This window comes from Myxine glutinosa, chromosome 3, assembly GCF_964187855.1.
Source record: "Myxine glutinosa chromosome 3, kmMyxGlut1.1, whole genome shotgun sequence".
NCBI classification, from domain to species: domain Eukaryota; kingdom Metazoa; phylum Chordata; class Myxini; order Myxiniformes; family Myxinidae; genus Myxine; species Myxine glutinosa.
This window is the reverse complement of record NC_136263.1, coordinates 144,454,542-144,462,560: the sequence shown is the minus strand read 5'-3', so window position 1 is coordinate 144,462,560 and position 8,019 is coordinate 144,454,542. Positions and strand designations below refer to the sequence as shown.

Below are 8,019 nucleotides of genomic sequence, written 5' to 3'. Positions count from 1 at the left end.
CTTGATTTCAGATTAACACTGCCTGTTCTGTGGTACAGGTGACAAATATGGTGGGAAAAGCGTGGACTTTAAATTGATACCAATCAAAACATTCGACTTTCTGACATCAGTATTACACACATGCACAAAGAGGAATGATGAGTGGGCCCAGAAAGTTAAAGCTAGAAGAGACTTCATCAATGACCTTCATGCAGCTGATGCCGTCTACCACCAAGCTTGCAGTGTAAATTTCCGAACTCAAAAGCAGATTCCTCAGAAGTATCTTCCTAGTGATGGTAGATCTGCAAAGCATGTCAAACTGGGAAGACCACAAGATGAAGTACAAGCAGAAGCGTTCATGAAAGTTGTTGAGTACTTGGAGGTAAATGACGAGGAGCAAACCACCATACATGACCTCATAAAAATGATGGGCGACTACTTAGTTGACACTAACGGTGAGCCCTATAGCTTTCCCCATATGAAGCAACAGATCCAAAAGCAGTTTTGTGACAAGATAATAATAACTGAAATAGATGGGAAGCCAAACGTTGTCACCTTTTGGAGCAGTGCACAAAGTATAATTAATGAATTCCACTCAGACCAGGGACATCCAGAGAGCTGCGAGGAGGAGAAGATGAAAATAATACAGGCTGCTGCAAAGCTGATCAAGAATGACATGAAATCTGTCATCCAGCAGAAAGACTGCTATCCTAAGTACGAGGAAATGGCTTCAGTAGAAGAAGCCAACTCATTCCTACCAGCATCATTGAGGATTTTCCTCCAAGGTCTATTTGCAAATACAGATGCAATGCAGAAGATGGCCTCAATAGGTCAAGCGATGTTCCAGGCAACTCGTCCCCGAGCAATATTTGCACCACTTCAAATAGGCTTTGGAGTCCAGCTGCATCACCACTTTGCTTCCAAGTTCCTCATTGACACACTGCATAGTGCATAAGCATGGTTTTACCTGCAGCTACCAAGAGGCCACAACGTATGAGCGCAGTGCAGCTGTCAACAGTGGGGTAGAGATTCCCAATCTGACACCAGACAACTTCATACAATATGTTGCAGACAACGTAGATCACAACATCCGTACCCTAGATGGCCACAACACTTTCCACGGAATGGGGATAATAGCCACAGTAACTCCCGGTACATTTGGTACAAAGCCTATTCCACGAGTAACTGTCACTGCAGAGGAAATTGCTGCTGCCGGTCGTAAAGAGATCAAGCATTTTATACCTGAATGGGATGGTCTGCAGTCACAACGATATGGAAAGCTACAACATCATCTTGCTGAGGATGTTGCTGCAAATGTCAAAGGTTGCTCTCGCGAGATCACGGCGAGGTCACGTCTTTTCGAAGCTGTTCCATGCGCTCACGCTTTCGAAGCTAAGTGATCTTTCACATTTGTGTTTTTGTCGTATCTTTCTCTTTCTTTCGGTGTATGTACCTATTGGGGTGACTTTAATAGGTTTCTCGGTGTTGGTTTTTCATACCTGTGTACAGAATCGTCGGTTTTTTTCGTATCGTGTATTCTGAGGCCTAGTGTAGTGCTAGTAGGCTACCGTGTCCTCAGACCTTGGCTTGAGGCTTTTGTTTTTTGTCTCAGCGGTTCTTCGATCGCGCTGCAGTGCGTTCGTATTTGTTCTTTCGTTCTTCGTTCTTCGTTCTTTTGCTCTTTCGTTCTTCGTTATTTGTACTTTCGTTCTTCGACCACGTTGTTCGAGATCACGTGATCAAGTTGTTAATACATGTTTCATCTGTCCCCTGAAGAACCTTATTATTATGTCATATTCTATAACACTTTTTTCTACTTCTTCTATAAAAGGATGCTTTCGACTTGCTCACCAATTCTATTCATTCAAAAAAAAAATTCCATCTCTTACAGTGCATCTTTCACTCATTCCATAAACTCTCCAGAACTCCACCCATCCTTCAGCGTCCTCAAACGTATTTTTGACTCGAATGTCTCAAGAAACTCATTTTGCAATAAATGTTCGTTTCCCATAAATCGTACACTTTTCAAAATCCAATCTCACCACTCCCCTCCAAATCTTCCCCATCACCCATCTCTGTCAAATCTTCCCCCTTGCCCCTCCCCCCCCAAATCTTCCCAAACACCCATCCCTTTCAAATCTCCCCCCCTGCCCCTTCCCTCCTAAACTCCCCCCACACCCCTCCCCTCCGAGACTCTCCCTCACTCCTCCCCTCCTAGACTCCCCTCTCACCCCTCCTCCTCAAAGCGTCCTCCCCGCTTCTTCCCCCTTCCAACTTTCACCTTCATCTTCCTCAACCTTCTGCCTCACTCTTCCCCCTCCTCAAATAACACCTCACTGCGCCTCACCCAAACACCATCAAACCTTTTGTCCGCCCCATTCTTCCCTTTCTCCAAGCTATTCTGTAATCTCTGACACACCTGCAACAGCTCTCCCTACCTCTTCCTCCTCTTCCACATCCTGCCCTACCGCTCCCCCCCCCCCCTGTTCTGTATCCGATGCTCCCCCTTCCTCTTCCTTAACAGTATGGACCTCAAACATCCAGGGCCTTCGCTCAAACTTAACTGATCTCTCCATACAGGTTGCTTCTGACAAACCAGACGTGATCTGCTTAACAGAAACCTTCCTCCTTCATGATGTCTCTGATTCCTTGGTATCTCTTCCAGGTTACTCCCTCCTCTGGTATGATAGACCTGAGCCTCGTCCTGGAGGTGGGGTTGCTATCTTTATAAAAAACTCTCTTCCTCACTCGCCCTGCACTGCCCTCTCTCCACCTCACCCCCAGGAATACCTTTGGCTACGGCTTCCCCTTCGCTCCCACCTTTTGTTCATATGTGTGTTGTACCATCCACCAAACAGTGATGACTCCATCTACATCTCGCTGTCTGATGATATGGACCAACTTCTATCTACCCATCCCAACTCTCTCTTCCTCATATGTGGTGATTTCAACTGTCACCATGCCAGTTGGCTGGGGGTGGGTACCTCTCTCACCAGCCATGGCTCTTCAGCAAAGGACTTCTGTGACTCACTGGGACTGACACAATCTGTCAATTTCCCAACCCGGATCTCAGTCAACGGAGAATCTTCTCTTCAGGACTTGGTTATGACGAACTTCCCTGAAAATGTCTGCTGCTCTTCTTCTGCTCCATTTCATTCATTCTACTTCTGCTTCATTCTACTTTATTCTCTTTTGCCAAGTGTCACTCTATGAGTGATTTTTCATTTGTTTGTTTGTTTGTCTGCACATAATAGCGGAAATTTTCACCATAGGTGCAACTCCACCTGTAGAATATTTTAATGATAATTTTGACGTCATAGGTCACGTGGTCTGGGCGCCATCTTCACATGGTATGGAAAAACCGAAAAAAATTGCACCTATCTCTGAAAGCGCTGCATAGAAAAAAAATGAGACATGGCTCATTGTAAAGAACTTTCCATGTGGAATAACATATGTTAATGATGATGTCATATGTGCCTTCATTATGACGTCATAATTCGACATGTACAAAACCTCATCCGATCAAGATTACATTTATTGAGCATCATCTAGGCATAAATTGGTGGAGAAAAAAAATGGCTCGGTCACGTGGTTCGGTCGCCATATTTGTTTTAACATAAAAGCCTTAAAAACCACTGAAAACACGTTCTGGTGAGGGTCTCCAATCTCTGATTGCTCTTTCTAGTTTGTTTTGTTTTCTAGCACCAATGATTATACCATTCATTTCTCACTGCAATGATTTGTGGTTTACAAGATGAGTAGATGCTCATACAAGATTATTTGTTTTGTCTTACCACTAAGATTGAAGACTTTCAATTGAGCATTTGTTGAGGTCAAATGCAAAATTCAGAGTAGTTCGTGAAAATATAAATTGCTCACTCTGGTCAACATTGCTTGCTTTTAAAACAAGCATTCTGAGTATTGTGCTGCAATACATGTCCCCTACCGGCAGTCTGTCGTCCGGAAAACTGTTCTTTGCATGACGGACAGACAGACGGACAGACGGACAGACTGACAGACTGACAGACTGTCAGACTGACAGACTGACGGGCGGAGTGCAAACCTCTAGTCCCCTCCGGTGTACACCGCTAGGGGACTAATAAAAGGAGGCAAAGTCTTTTAAACATCTTTCTGGTGAAAAACAAAACTACTCTACTTTCTTTTGAAGAATATTTCTCAATAGATAAAGTCACATATTTGTGACTTTACAACTGTGAAACAACTTTAAACTGGTTGTTTTTCATCCTAAAGATAAATAAATCATCTAACCACGTCATGCATCACTCATATCCAACATTAAAACTTACAAAACTTTTTGGCTTCCTGGACACCACTTCATTCATTCATTTGGAGATAATGACTTATAGCCAGCCCCTCATTCACAAAACCTTAAATCACAAAGTGTACTATCCCTCGAATGGACCTGAAGTTTGGTGTACCGTTTGCTTGTTCTATTAATTCATCATGGAGGTTAATGATCCCATGAAGATCCTATGTCTTTCAATGAAGATTGATTTCATTAAACAGGATTGTCCTGTTTTTTCAACTCTTATAAAACAGGATATATAGCCGACCGGCCGACCTCCAGAAATATGCTTAGAAAAGGTTTTGATGGCATTATTTTCTGTTAAACGTTGTAAACCATGCGATCAAGTATCACCATGGTCCAAGGTTTCAGATCGACACGGTTGACATAGTGGAATTTGATTTTATATTCAAGGTCAAGGTCAAATATTGAGGTCAAATGAGGTCAAATTTAAATGTTCTTCAGAAATTTACTTCTTGATTTTTCATCGTGGTTAGAATATCTGTCTGTACTTATGTGGAAAAAAAACCAAAGAGATATTGAGCAAGTAATGAGTTATGGTGCTGTAAAGATTGAAAAGAATAGGAAATTGAAAATAAAATTCTCAAATAAAATGCAAATAACCCTCAGACCCCGCTATTCGCAGGGAATACGTTCCTGGAAAATCCGCAAATAGCGGGGCATTGTTTCAATGGAAAAAGGGGGGGATAGGTTCCGGAGTCATGAAAATCCACGAATAGAGAGGACCAAACCGCGAATGGTGAGGCAAAATCCACGAATGCCGAGGCAAGTCCCACGAATGATGACAATAATCCACGAAGGTTTTATATATATACCGCATGTGAAGCTAACAGCTCGTGAATTTTTTTTTACGCCCCTCTGAAAAACCACAAAAAAACCACGAAGACGGCCGTGAATAGCAAAAAAAAACTCGCAATAGAAACGACCGCAAATCCGCGAAACGAAATGACGAAGGAACACGACTGCGAATATAAAAAAAACCCCACTAATTCACTGGACACTGTCCCGCAAATAGAGAAACAGGTCGCATTTTATCACCCACGAATAACGGGGGTCTCACAGTATCTCTTAAACCGTTTGACTTTCAAATTACTTGCCAACTGATGTCCTCAAACTTGTGATGCATGGAAATGTTATAAAAGGTTTGGCCCATCGTATTCGTCACTTAAAGGGGTTAAACCATGCTTACATGCATACTCCACTTATGCACTGCACCTCTTGTCATTCTTTGAGTCGGTGTGTTTGTAGCCCCCTGGTTTTATATACCGTTCATTTGCATCTTTAGCATGTATGACTGAACTTGCCCGAAAGTACAGCTTGATTATATTATGCAAATTGATTTTGCAATGCCAATATCCCATGATACTTTGCTTCTGCGGTGGTGGTGTTTTTTGTGTTTATTGCAGATGTCAAGCATGGCTAACAACATTATCGTTCCAGTTACTGCACTTAAGTGAAAACGAGATTCTTCTTCCACCATTGATTATTCATACTGTCTCATCTGCCAATAAATCAAGAGAGTGGTTGAACAACTATATATGGCTCTGAGGATGGAAGGAAATGCATCAGGGATGCTGCGGCTGAACGAATAAGGCTTACTGATTGAGCTTCCTTTCCTATTCCAAATCAACTCAATCATATTTCTGGCCATGACTGGTGGGATTTGGAGATGAAATGGCACAATAGCTACTATATCAACTGTTCCTCAGGGAGTTGTTTGAAGATGCTGTGGAAAAAAGTCAACAAAGAGTGTAGCAAGTCTTCTGCAGGAACGATTAGTGGAAACGATAGCCAGACATTCGTCTCTTCTAACCGAAGCCATTGACGCAAATTACCACCAATCATTTGAGACCTTGCATCATGCAACTCAACCTGCATAACATCATGACCATGAACATACCTGAGAGAATCCAGAGTCAGAACAGCCTCAGCGGGTGTTACTTCAAATGATGTCGCTGTCGTGAAAATCAAGCTCAGACACGACTTGACCTCTGGGTAGGTTTAATATCATTTAGATCTGAAATACATCCTGTAAAAATACATTCATGCAACAGGCATTAAAATCAGAGTATTTCATGAGCAATGGTCGATTCAATATGGCAATGGTCCAATAGAGAGGACAGTCAGCGCAGCATTTAGGGGCGTACATACCATTCAAACTACAGGACTATGTCACAGTGAGTTCCGCTGGAGTGTCCGTGCGCCCCGGTTGTCCCGGGTCTTATAGACGCCCCTTTTGAAGCGAGCACACCCTGCGTTCACCTTGGTATAATTTCACTACATTCTCCCCGCCGTTAGAACTATACTGCCGCTCGGCAGGTTGCAAGCAAGCATCAGCAATAATCGAATGGGTCACGTCAATCCACGTCAGTCGGTCCACCCGTAGCGGTTGGGGCGGCGAACTTCCCTGCCAGTTCGTGTTCGGAATCTACCGGGCACGGCGTCCCCAAGCCCGGAGTCCCCCGCGTCGGAATAGCCGCCGGAGGTGGGAGTCGGAGGGGGCGCCCCAGCGCCTTCGGGCACGGGAGTGGGGAACGACGGAAGTAACGGTGGTAGTTCCATAGGGGAAGCTTCGGTAGAGTCCATAGACTCGTAGACGGGTTCGTCGATATCCCTGTCGTCGTCCCCACATGGGGCGAGATGGCGTACGGAGACAGTAGACTCGCGGCCATCCGCCGTTATCACGCGAGCATGCTCGGGATTAGGCTGGAGGACCTGCACCTTGTCAACAAGGGGGTCGTACTTGCTAGCGCGAACCGCTCGTTTGAGATAGGCGGGCCCCGGTTCAGCGAGCCAGCTGGGTAAAGATTGGATACTGCCGGAGCCTCTAGGGTGGTGGAACAGTCGTTCGTGAGGAGTCTGGTTGGTGGCGGTACATAGGAGAGCCCGGATCGAGTTTAGAGCGGCAGGTAGCGACCACGCCCATTTATCGAGGCCTCGGCCGAGGGTCCGGAGGCTCAGAATGACGGCCCTCCATATAATCCCATTAAAACGTTCGATCTGCCCATTCGCTTGGGGCCGGTACGGGGTGGTGTAGCTCGAAGCGACATTATGCTGGAGCAAGTAGCGCCTCACCTCCTGGGACAGGAACACCGCACCCCGATCGGTATGCACTTAGGCCGGATACCCGAACATAGAAAACAAATTCTGCAGGCACCGAATAACCGTGGCAGCCGACATATCCCCGCACGTGTAAGCAAAGGGGAATCGTGAATACTCATCGACGATAGTGAGCAGATAGCGAGAGTTGCTCGACATTGGCAGCGGCCCTTTGAAGTCCATCGCCAAGCGCTCCCACGGTCTAGTAGCCCTAACGAGTGTCCCCATAGGAGGGTTATAAAAACGCGGTTTGAGTTCCGCACAGATCACGCAATCACGGCAGATGCGGCGGATGTCCTCAATCGAGTACGGCAGATTGCCCTCGCGCACAAAATGCACGAAGCGCGTTACCCCGGGATGACACATAGTGCCGTGCAAAGTGCGCAGCCCCTCCAAAGTTACAACCCCCACGCAAGTGGCCGGCCTCGTTAAGGCGTCAGCGACCAGGTTATCCTTCCCCGGGCGGTATTTGATAGTGTAGCAGAAGTCGGCGAGTTCGATACGCCAACGGGTGATTTTCTCATTCTTAATGCGCTGAGCATGTAAGGTGTCGTACATAAACGCAACGCTCTGTTGGTCCGTGACGATTTGGAAACACCGCCCAAGCAGATACG

General features: G+C 45.5%; 1 long non-coding RNA gene across 1 annotated transcript; it reads right to left on the bottom strand.

The window, feature by feature from the left end:
• Window positions 1-6,343, bottom strand: LOC137418988 (uncharacterized). The gene is made up of 3 exons (XR_010982738.2): window positions 6,207-6,343; window positions 185-281; window positions 1-27 (listed from the first exon to the last, which is right to left on the bottom strand). It is a non-coding gene; the product is annotated as an uncharacterized LOC137418988 (long non-coding RNA).
• Between the last annotated feature and the right edge of the window lie 1,676 nt (window positions 6,344-8,019).